General features: G+C 40.9%; 1 long non-coding RNA gene across 2 annotated transcripts in view; it reads left to right on the top strand.

Moving 5' to 3' along the window:
* Nucleotides 1-20027, top strand: part of LOC138737596 (uncharacterized) — a 113002-nt gene extending 92975 nt beyond the window's left edge. For both annotated transcript variants that reach the window (XR_011341045.1, XR_011341046.1), the window contains one exon: nt 19477-20027. This is a non-coding gene — a long non-coding RNA (uncharacterized lncRNA). The remainder of the gene's footprint in view (nt 1-19476) is intronic.
* Nucleotides 20028-22163: the final 2136 nt, after the last annotated feature.

The following is a 22163-nucleotide window of genomic DNA, read 5'->3' as shown; positions in this document are numbered from 1 at the left end:
TTTGGGTGTGTCTTCAGGGTGCACCAGAATTTGGTGATACCCGCCCACCAGGTCGACCTTGGAGAATACCCTCATGGCATGCAGGTTGGCCGTAAAGTCCTGGATGTGAGAGATCAGGTAATGGTCAGGTACCATCATGTCGTGAAGCCATCAATAATCTCTGCAGGGGCGCCAGCCACCGGAGGCTTTTGGGACCAGGTGAAGTGGTGAGGCGGTGGAGAACTGCGGCTTGAGGAGGGACGGGAACTTGTCCAGATACGCTGAAACTCGTCCTTGGACGTGCTGACCGTGGCCATCTGCAGCTGTTTTGTGCGGGAGGTGTTGAGGCGAATGGATTGGAATGTATGTATGTATGTATGTATCTACCAGTCGCCTACCTCGAATGTCGACCAGGAGTGCGTGGGCGAGGAAGAAATTGAGATCCAGGATGGCAGTTGGAAGGGACGAAACGGTGAATCTCCATGAGAACTTCCGCTGGCCGATCTGGATGTGGACGGTCTCATCTCCATACGTCCAGATCTCCATCGAAATGGCTGCATGGAGGGGAGGTCCTCGAGGCTGGTTCCAGGACTCGATGGCTGTGGCCAGGTTGACGCTAATCTGGGCCCCAGTGTTGGCGAGGAAGTGTCGGCCGCTGACTGAATCCCACAGGTAGAGAAGGCTGTGTTGTTTGCCAGCCGCTGCAGCCATTAACAGCGGTCGGCCTGCTCATTCCCTGGAATGAGCAGGGCTGATGACACTTCCAAGCCTTGCCTCCCAGGTGCTGGTGGAAGAACCAGAGACCTGAATGGATGACTTGCTTCTGGCTATGCTCTTAGAGGCCCCTGCAGGGGCTGGGTGTTCCACTGCAGTGCTAGAGGAAGGCTTGGTGTGGTCATGCCCATGACTCATAACCTGCTGGACCGCTGAGCCCTTCGGAAATTGTTTGAGTCAAGCTCCTGAGCCTTTTGAGTAACCTTCCTAGGGTCAACAAAGCCCTCCTGGGACAGTAACGGCCAGATGTCGAGGAAGATGCGCTCGAAGAGTGGGCAGTTGGTGTGATCGCCCATGAGCGCGAGCATCTCGTCCATCAACTCGATTGGGGTTCTGTTCCCTAAGGTGTAGAGGCGCAGCATCCGAATGGCACGCTGACGCCTGGAGAGGCCGAGGGAGCCGGTGAGCACCCGCTCAATGGTCCCATACTTATCTTGCACGGGTGGGTGCTGAACAAAGTGCAGCACTCGTTTGTCGGTGGCCTGGTCCAGGGCGGCAACCACATGGTAAAACTTGGCTGAATCTGATGAAACCTGGCAGAGGTGAAACTGAGCCTCTGCATGGCTGAACCAGATCTCCGGCTCCTGAACCCAGAAATCAGGATAGCGTTGATCGAAGGGTCGTTCATGTCAGATTCAAAGACGTTTTAACCTGTCGGGGTCACCAATTGTAGCAGCGGCTACACTGCTAACTGAAGGATTGCACAACCAGACGGGTTGAGTTCAGTGAGCAAAAACTGATTTACTGCAGGCTGCCTGGCTGTCCTTATACTCCCAGCCCGGACCTGGGTGAGAACCGCGCTGAGGGACCCCAACGTCACTGGGGTGTGTCACGTGGGTCCCCAAGCGCGGGCTTCTGAGCCCGGTGTCGAGGTCGGGAGGAAACCCCCAACTGCGCCATTTTGGCCTGCTGCCCCACCACATGCGTGACAAGTGGGGCCGGTTCTCCTGCCTAATGGCGTACCGCCACAGTCAATCGAATCTTGTGGTATTGACAGGACAGATGTGGCATGATTCCTTCCCTACAGTTCACATAACTAAAATCAGGCTTTATTGCCACCCATGAACTCTCATTGTCAGTTTGCTGATGGTAACTCATGGGTTGTAGGGTCCATTGACTCTCTGAAAAGACCCATAACCGCAAAAGTCAGGCAAAAGAAATACATAAAATTGATAAATTTTAGGGAAATATCAAAAGCAGTCGTGAATCGATTGAATTGAGTTTACAATTGATATCAACTGGTTTTCAAGAGGTCAAGTCCACAGACTGAATCAAATCAAGGGAACAAAACAAGACTGTGTAAACTGGTCCCAGAGCAAAATAATGACCCGTATTTTGCAGTGAGTGACAAGGCAATGGCTTCCATTGTTCATCTTGTGTACTGTTGCCCAGAGCTTTGTCATTGGAATGATCATGAACATTTTTTTTGTTTTAAGAAGTCCATTCCAGTCTGGTGTCTTAAGGCAGTATTTTGGTGATGCTTTGGAGGAGATCAGGTCAGTGAGGCTCTTCAGCCAATCCTGAAACCTTTGAGCCTAGAAGAAGTAAATAGAGTAACAGAAATCCAACATTTTATTTAAAACATTGTACAGGAAGCAGGCTGATGAATGGTACATGCATAAACAATTTAGAAGGCAGCAAACAAAAAGTGACAAGACACCTAAAATAAGTTTGAAAATAATTTCAGCAGGGATTTCCCATGAGAAAAAAAGGTTTCACCCAAATAATGATAGGTTTTCTGGTTTACAGAGGTTGTTTAACAGTCATTATTTAGAATGTAGAGCATGGAACAATACAGCACAGTCCAGGCCCTTTGGCCCATGATGTTGTGAACATCATATATCCATTCCAAAAAAAAAGTTCTAAACCCTCCCTACCCCATAACATTCTGTTTTTCTTTAATCCATGTGTCTGCCTAAGAGTCTCTTAAATGCCCCCAGTGTTTCAGCTTCCACCACCATCCCCGGTAAGGCATTCCAGGCACGAACAACTCTCTGTGTAAAAAAAAACCCTGATATCTGTCCTAAACTTCCCTCCCTTAACTTTGTACATTGTTTTCTTCTTATCATTATTTTCTCAATATTGAACTGATAATCACTACCAGTTTTAATAAATAGATTGAAATTGGAAAATAATTCATATTATCACAGTGATCTCTCCGCAGATTCTGAACTTGAAAACTAAAATGGGGCAGCCTGGGGAAGAGAAAGACACCACAACAACAGATGTATCAGTGGAACTGTACTGCACCAGAAATCAGAATTTGCTGTCATTTTAACCTGCGATTAGTTTTCCCTGTGGCCAGTGCGCCAGAATCTAATTCCTATTCTCCTAATGCACATAATCAGTCCATCTGATAATTAGATAATAAATAAAAGCTTCCAGCAGGCTGAAGAGACATCAGCCAAAAAACATGTTAAACATTCAGTTGGTCTGGTGCGTTCCCATTTTTCTCACTCGAATCATTTTTCCACTTTTGATCCATTTGAGAAATCGTCCCACTGGATCCAGGGATATGGAAAAAGGAGTTGAGCATTAGTTCATCAAGCCTGCTACATTATTTTGTTAGATCATTACCAATTTCTCTTTAACCCCTCCAATTGTCATTGCTGTATTCAGCCTATTAAGCCAATTTCACTTTTCAGTTGGATCATGACTGATTTTAATCCTCTTCAACTGCTATTGTTATTCTCTCATTGCCAAGTCTTTTAGACTCTGTTCAAGAAGACAAAAACAGGGGAGTTGAGGACTACATGAGAGAGAATAAATGACAGGGATATAAGAGAGAGTGTGGGACCAATGGGATATCTCTGCTGTGAGCTGGTAGACACTATTACAATTGCTCCACTGGCTCTCCACTCAGCTTTGGATCACCAAGACCACAACACATACACCAGGCTATTTTTGATTCACAACAATTCAGCTTTCAATGCCATTATACCATCAATTCTGGTGAACAGCTTTCAATGCCATTATAACATCAATTCTGGTGAACAGCTTTCAATGCCATTATACCATCAATTCTGGTGAACAGCTTTCAATGCCATGATACCATCAATTCTGGTGGACAGCTTTCAATGCCATTATACCATCAATTCTGGTGAACAGCTTTCAATGCCATTATACCATCAATTCTGGTGAACAGCTTTCAATGCCATTATACCATCAATTCTGGTGAACAGCTTTCAAAGCCATTATACCATCAATTCTGGTGAACAGCTTTCAATGCCATTATACCATCAATTCTGATGAACAGCTTTCAATGCCATTATACCATCAATTCTGGTGAACAGCTTTCACTGCCATTATACCATCAATCCTGGTGAACAGCTTTCAATGCCATTATACCATCAATTCTGGTGAACAGCTTTCAATGCCATTATACCATCAATTCTGGTGAACAGCTTTCATGCCATTATACCATCAATTCTGGTGAACAGCTTTCACTGCCATTATACCATCAATTATGGTGAACGGGTTTCAATACCATTATACCATCAATTCTGGTGAACAGCTTTCACTGCCATTATACCATCAATTCTGGTGAACAGCTTTCAATTCCATTATACCATCAATTCTGGTGAAGAGCTTTCAATGCCATTATACCATCAATTCTGGTGAACAGCTTTCAATACCATTATACCATCAATTCTGGTGAACAGTTTTCACTGCCATTATACCATCAATTCTGGTGAACAGCTTTCAATGCCATTATACCACCAATTCTGGTGAACAGCTTTCAATGCCATTATACCATCAATTCTGGTGAACAGCTTTCATGCCATTATACCATCAATTCTGGTGAACAGCTTTCACTGCTATTATACCATCAAATCTGGTGAACAGCTTTCACTGCCATTATACCATCAATTCTGGTGAACAGCCTTAATTGCCATTGTATCATCAATTCTGGTGAACAGCTTTCACTGCCATTATACCATCAATTCTGGTGAACAGCTTTCAATGCCATTATACCATAAATTCTGGTGAACAGCTTTCAATGCCATTGTACCATCAATTCTGGTGAACAGCTTTCAATGCCATTATACCATCAATTCTGGTGAACAGCTTTCAATGCCATTATACCACCAATTCTGGCGAACAGCTTTCAATGCCATTATACCATCAATTCTGGTGCACAGCTTTCAATTCCATTATACCATCAATTCTGGTGAAGAGCTTTCAATGCCATGATACCATCAATTCTGGAGAACAGCTTTCAATGCCATTATACCAACAATTCTGGTGAACAGCTTTCAATGCCATTATACCATCAATTCTGTTGAACTGCTTTCAATGCCATTATACCATCAATTCTGGTGAACAGTTTTCAATGCTATTATACCATCAATTCTGGTGAACAATTTTCAATGCCATTATACCATCAATTCTGGTGAACAGCTTTCAATGCCATTGTACCATCAATTCTGGTGAACAGCTTTCAATGCCATTGTTCCATCAATTCTGATGAACAGCTTTCAATGCCATTATACCATCAATTCTGGTGAACCGCTTTCAATGCCATTATACCATCAATTCTGGTGAACCGCTTTCAATGCCATTATACCATCAATTCTGGAGAACAGCTTTCATGCCATTATACCATCAATTCTGGTGAACAGCTTTCACTGCCATTATACCATCAATTATGGTGAACAGCTTTCAATGCCATGATACCATCAATTCTGGTGAACAGCTTTCAATGCCATTATACCATCAATTCTGGTGAACAGCTTTCAATGCCATTATACCATCAATTCTGGTGAACAGCTTTCAATGCCATTATACCATCAATTCTGGTGAACAGCTTTCAATGCCATTATACCATCAATTCTGGTGAACAGCTTTCAATGCCATTATACCATCAATTCTGGTGAACAGCTTTCACTGCCATTATACCATCAATTCTGGTGAACAGCTTTCACTGCCATTATACCATCAATTCTGGTGAACAGCTTTCACTGCCATTATACCATCAATTCTGGTGAACAGCTTTCAATGCCATTATACCATCAATTCTGGTGAACAGCTTTCACTGCCATTATACCATCAATTCTGGTGAACAGCTTTCAATGCCATTATACCATCAATTCTGGTGAACAGCTTTCAATGCCCTTATACCATCAATTCTGGTGAACAGCTTTCACTGCCATTATACCATCAATTCTGGTGAACAGCTTTCAATGCCATTATACCATCAATTCTGGTAAACAGCTTTCAATGCCATTATGCCATCAATTCTGGTGAACAAGCTCCAAAACCTGGGCCTTTGCACCTAGATCCTTGGTCAATACACTTTCTCCTCATCGGAAAACCGCAGCCAGTATGAATTGGAAACAACGTCTCTCCTCACTATGATCAACACTGGCACAGTGTTTAGCCCACTGCTCTACCTGCTCTTCATCCATGACTGTGTGGTTGGGCGCAATTCAAATGATATCTACAAATTTGCCAATGGCACTTCGTTCATCAGCAGATCATCTCTGAAGATCTGTCCTGGGACCTCCGTGTCAATGACACATCAGCAGTATCTCAAAAGGCAATGAGGAAAGGTATATGAGGGAGATCGATCAGCTAGTTGAGTGGTGGCACAATTACAAGTTTTCACATGTCATTAGCCAAACCAAGGAGTTGATTAGGGAAATCTTGAGAACACAAACTAGTTATCATCGAGAGGTTAGCAGTGGAAAAGGTTAGGAATTCAAGTTTCTTCATGCCAACAAGTCTGAAGATCTGTCTTGGGGCCTCCATGATGAAACAATCATGAAGAAGGCTATACTTCGTGAGGAGTTTGAGAAGTTCTGGCATGGCACCAAAGACTCTTGCAAATTTGTACAGGTGTACTGTGGAGAGCATTCTTGCAGGTTGCATCACTGTATGGTGTGGATGTGGAACTGCACAAAACATGAAAAAAACTAGTTTTGAATTCAGCCAATGCCATCATGGGCATCAATCTTCACTCCATCAAGGACATCCACAAGAGCAGTGTCTTAAGAAAGTAGCCTCTATACTTAAGGACCCTCATTACTCAGACCATGCCCCCTCTCCAGTGCTATCGGGAAGGAGGTACAGGAGCATGAAGACGAAGACCCAACGGCACAAAGACATCTTCAACCCCTCTGCCGTCAGACCCTACCTCACTTTCCCTTATGTTTGCACTAATTTATTTTTAAACATTATTTATATCAGCATCAAATTTTGAGTCACATTCATGACAATAATTTCGGATTCTGGCCCAAAATGCCTTTTCTGGTTTCCTGTGATGTCTCATACTTCCTTCTGTTACAAAACATCCAATTTGATTCGATTAAGGTTGATCCGTTAAGGACACAGGTAAAACGTGTGACATTAGAGTGCAAAATAATGCAGCTTCATGGTGTATTTTAACACAACAGGCAGATTTCAAAGTAACTCAATTGTCTGTGAAACAATCTGATACATTTTGAGGATGTTAGAGTTGGAACATAAAAGCCCATGTATTCACCCTTCATGAGAAAAATGCTTGAAAATGTGATGGAGAAGTGAAAGCAAAGAATACTGAAGGCTGGCCTACATGTCAGAATGTTAAGGTCAGAGAATTTTCATTAAATCCCAGCCAAACCTGTCAAATCAGTTGCATCCATGATCTATACATTCTGAATATGTTTAAACTGCCAATTGTTAATGCACAGAGAAACTCTTTCTTTTGGGTAGGTAATCATTCAGATTCTTGTGAGAATGTTTTTTTTTTCCATGGCAGCCTTGATGCAGCAATTTTGTCAAGACAACCATGTTAATGCTTCATTTGCCAGACCTGAGATTACCCATGAACTGAAAAGATTAATTGATTTGCTTATTATTGTTACTTGCACCAAGATATTAGTTAAAATCTTCATTTTGCTCTTCATCGAGGCAAATCAACAAACCAGACAACAGATAGTGCAAAATCTGTGTTACAGATAGAAATGCAGTTAAAGCAGTGAAAGAGCAAAGAGGAGGTGGGTTTGAGAGGTCAGGAGATACATATGAGAGGTCCAACCAAGAGCCTGGTAACAGTGGGAAAGAAGCTGTCCTTAAATCTTCTGCCAGACAGGAAAAAAGGAAAAGAAAGCTTGACCAGGGTGGGCTGGGTTCTTTAATAAGCTGGCTGCTTTCCCGATACACCAGGCAGTATAGATGGTATCGATAGACAAGATGTTGGTTTGCATGATGCCTTGAATTGCATTCAAAGCTCTCTGCATTTTTTTTATGTTCTTGGGCAGAGCAGTTTCCATTATCAAGCTCATCGGCAGACTCAAATCAGTGTGAATTGGTAATATCACCTCCTCATAGTGGCACCTCAAGACTGCATGCTTAGACCCCTGCTCTATTTCCGCTATGCTCACGATTGCATAGACTAGTCCAGCTGCAATTCAATCTATTGATTTGCTGACACCATCACCATTGTTGGGCAAATAAGGATTCATGACAAGTCAAAATATGGAATGGAGATCAAGAATCCAGGTAATGGAGGCTGAGAGACCAGAACCTAGTCTTGATTTGTAGGATGGTAGTGATAAGGGTGAGTAACTTTAAGTGGAGTCCACATATTGGAAGAATTCTCCTGGAGATTTAGCATATTCTGTCGAACATCTACAAGTATAGTTGGAAATTATGCCAAGTGGTTGGATCACAGCCTGGTTTGGAAACACGAGCACACTGAAGGCTGCAAAAAGTGGCAAACACAGTAAAGTCCATCAGGAGCCACTGACTTCCCATCCATTGAAGACAGCCATGTGAAACATTGCCAACATTATGAAGAATCCCCATCATCCTTGTCACAAGCTCGTCTCACTTCTACCTTCAGATAGAAGGTGCGGAAACCTGATGTCCTGCACTTCTTGGTTCAAGAACAGTTTTTTTTTAAAGTTCCAGCAGCTGTAAGGTTCCTGAATCTCTTTGCATATATCCTAACCCTAAGCAAAAACCATTCTCAGACCACCATAAGATCTGTCTGCATGAATGAAACATCTCTTTTTATGTGTAAACTGCAGCTGAATATTCATTCATCTGTTATTTTATATTTAATATCTCTTTTTTCTTCCTCATTGCACATTGTGGTCATTTAATTTGTCCGATTGCAGATGGTTTGTCTGACATGCCTGTGTGGCTTCAATAAGTATCTTGGTACATTTGTACATGTATTTATGTACATGAGAACAAACTCTCTTATCTCAGACAAGATTTTTTAACCAAATGTTTAATTTGTAGAATATGATGGGCATGTTACCATCATGGAAACTTGAATACATAGATCTCACATTGTTTTGCACTAAGAACTTGATGTAAAATGCTTTATTAATTGTAAGATCTTGAATATCCTTGGAAGTCATCAGCAGGCTGCTTGTTCCAACATGCCTAACAGCTCAGCACTTTACTTTATTAGATGACCAGCACCTGGGTTATTTGGTTGCCATTAAAAGCTCAATGAAAAGCAATCGGTTTTGATGATAATTTGCAGACAAATACTTAGAGTGGTAAAATCAAAAATTCAGTCAAATGGGAATTGATTGTGCAGTGGTAAGGAGTACTTACAATTCTTGTGATTTGTATAAAGCTCCAGATTGTTGTTGTTCAATCTACTAGTTTGAGTTACTGTTTTGAAAACTTGCAACAAAATGCAGAAAAAAAAAATGAAAGCAGTAAATACAAATTAGTCCTTGGTTGAGAAAGCAAATGAGAAAAATAAGATGGGTGATTTTGGGGTTTTTTTTAAAAGCAGTGTCACATGAATAACTCTGAAGGGACTTGAACATGTGAGATTTTTAAGGAATAAGTGGGAAACTGAGGCCAATACACTTTCTCCATTGTATATCAAATTTAGAATATTTAGTTGGCATGGTTAGAGTCGCAGTTAGCACCAACAACTCTTACAGCACCAACAACCTGGGTTCAAATCCAGCGCTGTCTGTAAGAAGTTTGTCTGTTTTCTCTGTGTCTGAATGAGTTTCCTCTGTGGACTCTGGTTTCCTCCCACCTTTGAAATCATATGGGGATTGTAAGTTAATTCAGGTATTTGGACCGTATGGCTAGTGGGCTGCAAGGGCGTGTTACTGTGTTGGATGTCTTTTATTTTTAAATGTATAATTTGTGCCTTGTTGAGGGTGGTTATATAGAAAGTGCCTCCCACTGTGCAAATTAATTGTCAGACGTTCATGCTTGTGGAGTCTTTGCAATCATTGTAGAGGAAGAGAGAGAGACTGAAATTTATTTCCTTCCTCTCTGGCCCTAAAGTCCAGTAAAGGAATCTCATCTGAAAGAGCAAGAAATGCAAGAATCTAGAGAATGTATGCCACTTTGAATTCAATAATCTTTAGAGTGGTGGGAATGATAATACTGTACCTTGAAGGAGTTTAGTCCAGCACATGCTACTACAGTGGGAAAGACCATATAATGAAGACATTGAAGGAGGACATGCATTATTTATAAACATTTTTGGATCGGAACAGTTATTGACATTTCTGTAACCATCAATTTTAGTCCCTCAGATATTTTGCCTCTCTGGTATATTGGTCAATTTATGCTTTGAAAAGAAAAATAAAAAGCAGATCTTTGGGATTTTGGGAATGCAATTAATTGGAGCTTTCAGAGGTTTAATGGACCATTCTGTGCTGAAGTGGCTCAAATTCTGTGATTATTAGTGCTCTTTCTGAGCAAATGGACAATAAGAGAAACACATCATTGAATTAGTAGATGGAAGACTGTGCAGTCGGATGAGACACGAAGCAGATATTGAGTGAAGATGATGAAATAGTGAACAGAAAATGAGCTGACAGTTCTAGATGTCAGCACTGAGAGATAAAACTGGTGTGCGAATGATGCAGACTTTGACAGAACTAATCAACAGGAAGGTGTGACATAATTGGACAATGAAGAATATGACAGTAAAAAGATAAAGCAGGTTTAACCATTTTCTTCCTTTCACATCATGCCTCATTCAGTTCATTGCCTGTCATATTAGGCAGTGAACCAGGTGACAGATGCAACGCTATTACAGCTGAAGGGTTACCTGAAGAGCAGCATGGGGAAGGGAACAAAATTAATATCAATTCTCTTGGCATGGACTATGATTGAAAACGTATTCTTGCTTGTTAAGATGGCCAGTTCCCCATGATTCCCACTTTCTAAATCTTTGAAATATTCATTGCTCAATACCTGAAATGTATCTAATTATCTGGCGTCTACAACCCTCGGGGTCTGAGACCTCCAGAGATTTGCCACCTTCTGAGATAAGAAATTTCTGTGGACTTACAAAATCAGCCATTTATTTTGCAGGTACATCCCATTGTTCATGATTCTCCCACCAGTGAAAAAACCCGACATCTGCCATGCTAAACCCTCTTTGGATCATATATTTGAATAAGCACCCCCACCCCCACTCCAAAATCTTTCAACTCAATTTTAACTCTGAGACACTGGCATGAGAAATATTGAATTGAGTCCAAATAAATGTCTCCTTGCATTTTGAAATGCTGGTTCAATACAAATGCTCTGTGAGTAGAATATGAAAATCTTCAGTAAATACTCAATAATATGACTGTCAAAGATTTCATTGGGAGAGAAAAATTCAGGTATTTCATGAAAATAGAAATGAACATTATAGAAAATGGCATTGAGAAGTAGTGAATGACAGATTGCAAATGAAAAATGGATGTTCCCAAATTGAAATAGTGTTTTCTTTGGGTAAATTATGGATAATAAAATCAAAGGTGGTCAGATTTAGAATTTGCCATAGAGAAAATGATCTTGGAAGGTATTTTTTTTTAATTGTTTCTCTGAATATTTATTCAAAAACATAGTTTTGTAGAAGATTTGCAATGGAATGTGGAGAAGTATGTGGTCACATACGAGTAGGAAGTGCTTAGTAAACAAAAATATGAGCAAAAACCACATACAATGAAAATTTTAATTTTTGTTTTGTATAATATCTGCTTTTATGCAGAGATAACTAAGATTTGAATTAAATTTGTGAAGGATTTTGATGGAGAAAATACAGAAATAGTGATTCATGTCAATGTAGGTGACAATGAGAAAGGACAAAAAAAATTAAACAATTCTGCACTGAGAGGTGTGAATGTGCTGAGATGGAAGGGAAATTTGATACACGTTTGAGGTTGAAATTCTCGGAGTGGTCAGGTATTCTTCAATGGATTTGGGAAAGATGGATGCAAATAAATTTTCAGTAGGTGGGAAGGTGGGAGCAGATGTGCAGAATAAAGGGTGTCTTTGATTGGAATGGTCAAAAAAACTGATTGGGGATTGGTGGGTGATGCACCATCAATCACTCAGACTGTTGTAGAGAAACCAATAGGGTTGTATTCACTTGAGAATGTAGCATGTCCCTGTTGTTCAGTTGTCCTGCACTGAGCAACAAGGTGCTGTGGAAGAGTCACTTTTATACAGAAGTCTGCAGAGAGGTGGCCACAGGTACAACTGGCCCATAGGTGTGCTTGACCAGATAATTACACAGTGGTCATTGGCACATTCAACTTCTAAACCTAAACCAGGAGTTTTTATTGGGAAGATCGTGGGGCTTGCATGGCAGACTACACATATAGGGAAAGGGGGAAACACAAAGTAGATCTGACAGCATCTGTTAAAGAGACTTGTTTCGGATGAGGGAGGCTGAGAAAGGAATAGGCTAATCTGGGGAACAGTTAAATGTACTTCGAACCAAGAGAATTTCTCTGAAAGACCAAGTGCATGGCAAATGGGATAAGGTGGAAAAGGAGACTGCAGATGTTGGAATCTGGAAGAAAAAAAACTGGAGGTTGTTGAGGTGGGAGGGGGAAAAAGGTGCACATTAAGCAGCGTTTCAGATGGAAACCCTGAGTTTGAGGGAGGATCACTTGTATACAGTATTTATATGATTCTAGATTCCTTTATTGTGATGTGATAAGATGGGTGTAATATTATACAAAATTAACTTTAGTTTGCCAGATTAATCATCAGTGGAAATTCCTCAGTGCCCCTTGTCTGCCCATTCTACACCAGTAGATACATTTTCAGGACCAGTGAAATAAACTTCCTTTATTGCTTTCCAAAGCCAGAGTACTCTGTTACAGCAAGAAGTGCTGCAAAGCAGCTAGTCATGCTCGAAGGTAGTTTCTCCTCACCTCCAAAGGACAGTGATAGTTATCCATACAGACTGCTTTTCAGATCTTGCAGTTACTGTGACACTATTTCTGCTATCACAAGATATTCCATTGTTATTAACCCAAAGCAAAATACTTTTTGATCTTAATTCAACAATTCGTTACCTCTGGCATGTCCTATAAGCCTCTGCTGATCACCTTAAACATATATTTTGTCCTTAAACATTTAGTAACTTTCACTCAGGATACTGGCAGGATCTCAAAGCATCTGCTGATTGTCTTGTTTTTCTATATTTCAAAAGTTCTTAGTCATGTGGTTGCAATGTTAACCCCTTGAGTGTCCCTGTATTTCAAAACCCTTTAAGTCAGAGAAGAAGGAAAAGAGAGTCCTCGCAGAGTCACTGTGTGTCCATGGATTGTCCTCCAGCCATCCTGCAGCCACACAGACTTCAGTCTAAAGACTCAGCAAGCTGAGCTCCAGATCTAAACCTGTGATGAGTTCAGGAAGCCTTCAGCACCCCTTCACAACTCGGTGGCCCTCCAGCCAGTCTTCAGCAGTCCACAGCCTTGTGTGAGTCCTTTTATCACCTGCAACCTGCATGAATTCCTTGCTTCGAGTCACCAATAGCCCACTACCTGCGTGTTCTTCAGCCATATATCTCCTCATTGCTCCACCACTGCGGTCTATGCCCCTAAGGATAGTGTCTTCCTTGTCTCCTCTGCTTCTCCTTCTCAGATGGTTGATGGATGCCCTGCTCCAGTATTCTAATTCCCTGGAGCTGCAACCCCTTGAGGCTGCTGCTGCCAAACATGGGCACCGCCATCTTGGGCTCAGATCCCACATTGCAGGATTTTGAAATAAACTATGATCAGCTCCTTTAGCAGGCCATTTAAAGCTTGTACAGAACTATCAGTAGTTGGACTGGGCAGTAGAAGCCCATAGAGGAGCACTGAGTCTCTCCTACTACTCTTCGAGGGTCTGCGCAAAATGCAGTGTTGCCATTGCAGCACCACCATTTTTTTTTATTGTGGGGGGGGGCACAAATGGAATGGGAGTCGATGGGTGGAAGGGAAGGCGATGATGAGTAGATGGAATCAGGTGGGCGAGGAGTGGGACAAAGGCTCATCGATGATGAATGGAGCAAAATGGGCAGGAGATGATTAGACTGGCCCAGGGCTGGGAGAGGAAATGGGAAAGGTGAACTAAGGGATAAGGTGCTATGACCATTATGGTTGGGACACAAGGATATGGTTAACGGGACAAATTGTAAACAGTGGAAGAGAAAAGAAGGCCCGTGGAAGTGGTTTTGATATGGACAAAGTAATGGCTTGTTGTCTGAAGTCCATTTTGAATCTGTGAAGGTGCATTTTTTTCTGGGATAAAGATGATGTAACAGTGCAGGAGGCAATTTACAGATATCAGCATGGGATGGTGCAATAAAATGGCAACTGCATCTGATGACTGTCCCTCTTGAGACACTTTGATTGATTATGAGCACTTTGTTCAAACATCCCTTACCAACCTTCACTCCAACTGAAAATCTACTTGTATCTCCCTTTTCAATATAATTTTATTAATTAAAGTATAAACAATTGCACAATACACTTGTACAATGTGTAATATAATTAAAATAAAAGGATTTTTTTCAAATATGAACACAATTCAAATATCTAGAGCACATTGGTGATAGTATATCAAACCATAATATTTTTTTAAAAAAACCCACCAACCCAAAGGAAAAAAGGAAAAAGAAAAAATGAAACTGTAGTGAGGTCGCTATGGCTACAGCTTGGTTATAACTCTCAGTTATAGCCCCTCAGGTTGTAGCTTGAGTCCACAGGAAAAGAAAGACACACACACCAGTAGTGTATTCAACACTGAATTTATTCAGTGGCAGCTCTGTCTGTTGTAGTCAGCTCAGCTGCGTCACCTCTGGGGTGTGGCTTGAGCACGCCAGTTGCCAATTGGTTACCTTGGGATGCCTGAGCCCCAATTGGGGCCCCCTGTAATCCACTGGCAATGATTGGCCAGTTTCTCCACTCTGCCTGCACGATGCTTTGCCAGTTGCCATGTTTGACAACCATTTCCTGTGTTGCTCCAGGCTGCAACAAAAAGATAAATTATTTTCAAGAAAGTTATAAAATTTATTTTTATTTTAAAAATAAACAGCGACGGAGCATCTAAACACCCTCGTTGCTTGGGTGATGATAATTCTCCATAAATGACCTCCCCCCATGTCATATGGAGGCTAATATTTGAATCTTTAATAGCATATGTTTTTTTTTCCCCAGACTGAGATAAGACATATCACTTAACCATTATGTGTGTGTGGGTAGTTGGAGTTTTGTCTTTCCATTTAATCAAAATTGCATATCTAGCTATCAATGAAATAAAAGATAAAATTCAGTTTTGTGTTGGAATCCGTAAAACATTATCTTCTTGAAATTATCGAATTAAAGAGCAAGGTTCAAATTTGACATTGACAAGCACTGATAAAGTTTGAAAGGGGTCTTTCCTAATTTTTTTTTTAGACGAGGCCAAGTCCAGAACATTTGAATCAATGAAGCATCAAAAAATTTGCATTTGTCACATAGAGGCTCTCCCTCTTTCCCAGTCGTAAGAAAGAATCACAGATCTGATCTCTCTTTACACAGATACAGCTTGATCAAATTTTTTTCTCAGCATTTTCTGTCATTAAAAGGAAGCTATTTTCCAACTGTGCAATTAGGCAACTTTACAGACCTTGAAATGATTACAAGTCTTAAGCTTTGTTTGCTTGCAATGTTGCACCTCTGTGATGTGTCACTGGAGAACTGTTTTCAGTGAAAGAAATGATGATGGAGAAAATGGAGCAATGAAGGATGAGAGATGATTTTGTGCATGTGATCATGAGGTGCTTAGTCAAGCACCTTTTTCTGGGCTAGCAATAAAAATGACAGAGGATATCTGCTCAAGGTGTGTGGAGGAAAATTGAAGGGAGATGAGAGGTAACATTTGTGTGGATCCATGGAATGCATTTCTGGCAGTGGTGGTGGAGGCTGATACGAGGGGGACATTCAGGCAACTCATCACATACAGTACTCTCCGTAATGTTTGGGGAAAATACATTTTTTCCAACATTTGCCCCTGTGGTCCACAGTTATAAATTTATAATTAAACCATTCACATGTAATTAAAATTCATATTCCAGATTTTATTCAAGGTTATTGGTATACATTTTGATTTGACAATGTTGAAATTACAGCACATATAGAGTCCCCTCATTTCCGAGCACCATTATATTTGAGTCATTTAGCTTCACAGGTGTTTGTGAGTACTCAGGTATGTTTAATTGCTTCATTGATGAGGTATAACAGAGTAAGGCCTGCTTCTCAGCTTTTGATCACCTTTGGACCCTGTAGTTGACAATTTTCAACATGAGAACTAGAGTTGTGCCAATAAAAATCTAAGAAGCCATTATGTGACTGATGAACAAGAGCAAAATAGTAAGAGCATTACCCAAATTAAAATCAACTGTTTGGAACATCATTAAAAAGGAAGAGCTTAATGGTGAGCTCAGTAACCACAAAGGAACTGGCATTCCATGGAAGACCTCCAGTGCTGATGACAGAAGAATTCTCATCATAATGAAGAGAAATCTCCAAATGCCTGTCCAACAGATCAGAAACACACTGCAGGAAGCAGATGTTGATCTATCAATGACTACTGTCCACAGAAGATTTCATGAAAAGTACAGTGGATACACTGCAAGATGCAAACGATGGCTAATGTGGTGTGCTTTGGATGTTGGGCAGTTCCTTCACACCTCTTGCCATCACGCTGATACAGGTTAATATTGGTCTCCTCTGTCCACAATAACTTTGTCTAGAATTCTGTAGACTCTTGTAAATACTTCTTGGTTAATTGTAATCTGGCCATCCTCTCTGAGGCTAACTAGTGGTTTGCATCTTGCAATGTAATCCCTGTATTTCATTTCAGGAAATCTTCTACGGGTAGCAGTCATTAACATATCCACACCTGTCTCCTGAAGAGTTTCTGATCTGTTGGACATACCCAGTATATTTGGGGATTTTTTTTCTGCATTTTGTTGAGAATTCTTCTGTCATCAGTAGTGGAGGTCTTCCTTGGTGTACCGGTCCTTGTTTGATTACTGAGCTCAACAGTATACTCTTTCTACTTAATGATGTTTCACACAGCTGATTTTGGTAATCTTATGGTTTGGGTGCTGTCTCTTGCTGTTTTATTCTTGTTTATCAGCCTTAAAATGACTTCTTTGACTTTCATTGGCACAACTCTGGTCCTCGTGTTTGAAAAAAGGCAATACAGACTCCAAAGGTGATCAAGTCTAGCTCTCTTGTACCTGCACCAATGAAACCAATAAACATACCTGAATACTCACAAGTACCTGTGAAGGCAAATGTCCCAAACATTATGGTACCCTGAAGTGAGGGGACTATGTATAAAAAGTGCTGTATCTTCTACATGGTTGAAACACAATGTATACAAATAACCTTGAATAAAATCTGGAATGTACATTTTAATGCCATATGAATTGCTTGATTGCAAATGTAAATCTGTGGAGTACAAGAGAAAATTAAGTAGCTTTGTCCCAAACATTATGGAGGGCACTGTAGATCTAAGAAAAGTAGAGGTTTATTTCTGAGAGGTTGGGGAAAATTAGATTGATGTAGAATAGATTTACATAGGACAGCACACCATCTTGCTTTGAAGGGCTTGCATTGCACTATAATTTTTGGTGTTCAGACATAATGTATGTGCCACAGATAGACCGACACCAAGCAACCATCAATATTAAATTAACATACTTCAATTTTCTCTCTTAAATTGGCAATGCATAAAATTGGCAGGCTGTTTTCTTGCAGGATGTTATCTCCATTGTAGTATGGTTGAGTTAAAACACAAAGAGAAGCACAATAAGGTTCTGTTCAAGTCCTGGACCACCCACAGTGATGCAACAGCCAAGAAAGAGCACTGGTGCTTCAACTTCCTCTGATTCCTGTATAAATTTGGCCTAATCTACAGGTGTATTATTGAAAGCATCTCATCAGAGTGCATCACTGCAATGTAAAGGAACTGTTCTGCCCAAGACTGAAAGAAACTGCAGAGGATGCAAACATGGCTCAGGTCTTAACATCTATCTCCTTCCCTTCCATCAGCTATAACTTCCTCCACTTGAAAACACAACCAGCAGGTTAAGTGTCATTCTAACCTGACCATAATCTCTTCCCCCTCTCCTGTCAAGAAGAAGATTCAAGAGTATGAAATCATACACCATCAGATGCAAGGAATTTTATTCCTGCCATTATTATATTCCAGAATGAACCACAAGATAGTAAAATTATATTGTATTTCCTCGGTACCATCTGATCTCTCTGTATCTGTGCTTTTGTACTGTGCCTTACTTGCTGTACTATGTATGCAATGCTGTCTGGTCTGTGGGCAAAACAACCTCTAACACTGCATCTTGGTACATGTGACAATGAAATTGGATTAAAGTGACCTGCCTTTAATGGAGAGCTGGTTGTTCAATACTTGATCAAATTGAAAAGGGATGACCTGATCATCTTTCTGCATCCATGATATTTGACTTTTTACATTTGTTTGAGGCTAATGATGATGTAGAAACATGTTTCCAAATGCAGATTTTTTTTTTGTATGGTCTTATCAAGGTTCCCAACTCCTTAGACTTCAGGTAATAATTGTCAGTGTTGCAAAGAAATGCTTGGAAGTGGGAAGAAAGAAGATGGTGAAGACATCGTCAGTTATATTTTGAAGAATAAATTTGACCATGTCTTGTTCATGTTCCACCGGGTGATTTTGAGCAAGGAGGATTAGATGCAATCCCTCTATATCAGCTACTCTCAAATTTTTTTTTGCCTATGCCCTTCCACCCACCACACCCCCCCACCCCCCCAGGACTCTGCTTAATGTTTATGGGCCCCCTTTCCTTTCAAGCAGTCAGATTTTGGTTCCTTCCGTAGTTCTACTGATGACATAAAAATATTAATGTGAGGTGGAAAGAAAACCAGGTTTTTATTTTAATGTGCTGTGGCTGCAAGATAATGGGGGGGGGGGGTGCTGTTGTTTCCCCACTGTGAATGGGTGCTCTGTAGCATGCCTCATTTACTTCCTTACTTAGTTGTGGCAATCTTGTTGTGAGAGGTCACTTGAAATGTCCTGGAACAAGCCATCCTTGTGTGGTTTTGTTTTTGAGTCAAGGTTTTTGAGTTAGACACAATCTCAAGCAATCAGTAAAGTCAAGGCATTACATTTGCATTGTCCTTATTGATCCAAGTAAGGAATTTAGTTTGAACATCCAGTGCCACCTGGAGATCTCCCCTTTTTCTTCTGGAGATTGCCCTTTTCACTATGGCTTCTCTTTATTCACCAAGTCATGCTCAATTTCAGAGGACTGAAGAAACTGAGGCTATCTGGACTTACAATACCCAGAGTACATACCTGACATCAGATACCAACCCTGCAGGTCATGTATAATTTATAATTAGTAACTGCAAACTGTACTGAAAAATGACTTTTCTGATGATACCTTGTTTTAACTTGACGTTTAAAACCACAACTCTCTTTCAGCACCACCAGGATGATACCTTGCTCACATTACATTAAGTCACAGAAGAACTACTGTAACAAGTGGCCCACAAATAGTTCCAGTACTAATGAGGGATGTCCTGTCTGCTGCTAAACATGAACGCTTCTGTGCGAGACTGAGAAGGGACATGAGCCCCAACGACTGATTTGAAAACTGCAGTAGTGGTGTCAAATTGGATTGATACCATATCCTGCATTCTCAGCCTGTTCTTTGTTGCTTTTCCTACTAACTAAATGGGATATTCTATCAACAACTGGGAAAACATGTTGAGCAAACTCGGAACTGAGCGTTATAAGTATTGTGTGTGTTTCCAGAATTTGGCTACTTATTCAATAGGTGTCTCAGTCATGACTCTGGTGCAATACTGGAGGCATTGGTTGGACCATTGCTGACAGCTGTGAAAGATGGGGAAACCTTGGAAAAGACCACCTCCACATCCCACTTGTACTTCCCATTCGTGAGCATATGAAAGTCAGCCCGTGCTGCAATAAACCAAACAGCAGAACCAATTATGTGTATAACAGTTTCTTTATTAAGCCTTGATTATGCTAGCAGGAGTGAGGGGTACAAAGAGTTCAGTAACTTGTGCTCTACACTGATCCCCGGTCAAAGCAGACAGAGTTTTCATCCTATTTTTATACACCTTTGGGCAGGGGTCTGCCTGAGACCCTACGAGTTTCACGAGTTCACACAGCTGACGATTCTTGTTTTTACAACAGTATGTTCCCCTGTGGTGTCTGCAGACAAGCTGGCAAAAATAGGATTACCTTACTACTTTATCTATTTGGTTTTATTACATTCTTTGTGGTGTTAGTTGCTATCTCACTATAGCACAGGAAAGGTGATGTTAGAAGGCAGATACATTCCCATCTATATTACAATGTAACTCATTAATCCTTTGTTAAGCATATTCATTAAACACATTCTTTCACAAGCATATAAACCCAAACATGCAAATACATTCCTTGAGCAATGCAATTGCATGCTTGGGATTATATGCTCACAAATCCCATCTATTGTGGAAAGATCATCCTTTCTGCTTGGTGACAAAAATCATTTTACCATTCCACATTCTTGAGGGAGATTTTGAAGCCTCAACAAGAGGTCTGCTGTCTGTCCCAATTTATTGCCCTCTGCTGCTTTTGCAGTAATCCAGGCATGAGATTCAGAGAATGGATTCCATTCATGGTTTAACCAACAGCTTATTTATTGGCCTGTGGGCTTTTTGTGTATTGTTCAAAAGACCAACACTTCCAGGCATAAATGCCCTTCCAGGCATTTCTGTTGGTGTGCTTGAAAACCAATTAAACTTTTAAAATATATTGAAACTGCAGAAGCGTGTTCTGGAGTCAGATTATAAATGTCCCTTTTGATGGAAAAGTAGTTTTGCCTATTATTTGGGATGGTACAGTCGTGCACAAGAAAAGCGCTGCCTTGTGTCTTCAGAGAATTGGCTTCATTGTGATGCTTTTTTTTTTCTTTTGCATGTTCATTCTGTGACTGTGAAGCATCCCACATCCTTAAGATGTTGAGTTGGTTGCATTAATGGAATCTATGAATTGCCTCTCATGCTGGTGATTGGTTGAACTTGGAGGGAATTGGATGAGAATGCAGGTAGAATAAAATGTCAGTATAAAATTAGTGTTTCGAGAGAGAGAGAGAGGAAATTAGTCCTTTGAGCCATCATTCATCTATATCTACATATATATAGATATAGATATATATCTATAGAGAGAGAGAGAGATAAAAAAAGAGTGGTCAACATGATTGATGGCTCAAAGGACTAATTTCCAGTTTGCTTCTCTGACTAAATGTGCACGGAATTCTAGACAGTGGCAGAAGATAGCACTATGAAACAATGCACAAGCATCTGAGTTTTTCATGAATGTATTGTGCAATTTCCATGGAGTACTCCCCTCCATTACTCTGGGTAATTGAGTGTCAATGGCACTTTAATTCCACTCAGACTATTGTGCAGAGCTGGTATTGGAATACAGGGATTTCCCAGCACTTCTGGATTTTGAGTTCCTGCAGCCAATGTCTGAGCTCCCTCTAATGATGCTGACCCTCTCGTTAATGGGAAAGATACCCAGTTCCTCAAGAGGGGAATAAAATAATTATGGATCGCTAAGAATTTCCCAAGATCTTTAACCTGGTTCTGTGAGCCACGTGACTGAGTTATCCTGGGGTGTTGGATGCTTACTGCCCAGTGCAGAATGTTCTGAGGGAAATTCCCTGTTGCTCACATCAGCCTAATCTCTGACAACAGCAGCTCATTGTTCAGCCGGGATTACAGTGTTGTACGTCCTTGCCAGATAGGCAAAACGATAGGGAGAAGTGGTGAATTAAATTGAGTCCCTAGATCCTGGGTGGGGCTGAAATCTGAGGCCTGAAAACCGGGATGGCACTGAAAGCAGTACTGAGAAAAGACACATGGTTGTAGTCATGAGTCCAAGTGTGAATGTGATTCAAGAGAGGAATAGAAACCATAGAAGGAGGAGCAGTCACAGAGGGACTTGTAGAGCTCACGTTGAAGAGAGGAGGAAGTTCTCTTCAAAACCAGCGGAGTAGTAAAATGGAGACACAAGACTGGAGATGCTAGAATAATGCCAACGCAGTTGTACCAGAGCATGCAGACAAAGCATCAGAGTTTTGAGACCAGTAAGTT

Source organism: Narcine bancroftii, chromosome 6, assembly GCF_036971445.1.
Source record: "Narcine bancroftii isolate sNarBan1 chromosome 6, sNarBan1.hap1, whole genome shotgun sequence".
In the NCBI taxonomy this organism is placed as follows: domain Eukaryota; kingdom Metazoa; phylum Chordata; class Chondrichthyes; order Torpediniformes; family Narcinidae; genus Narcine; species Narcine bancroftii.
The sequence above is the reverse complement of the archived record's forward strand: the minus strand, read 5'-3'. Positions and strand labels throughout refer to the sequence as shown.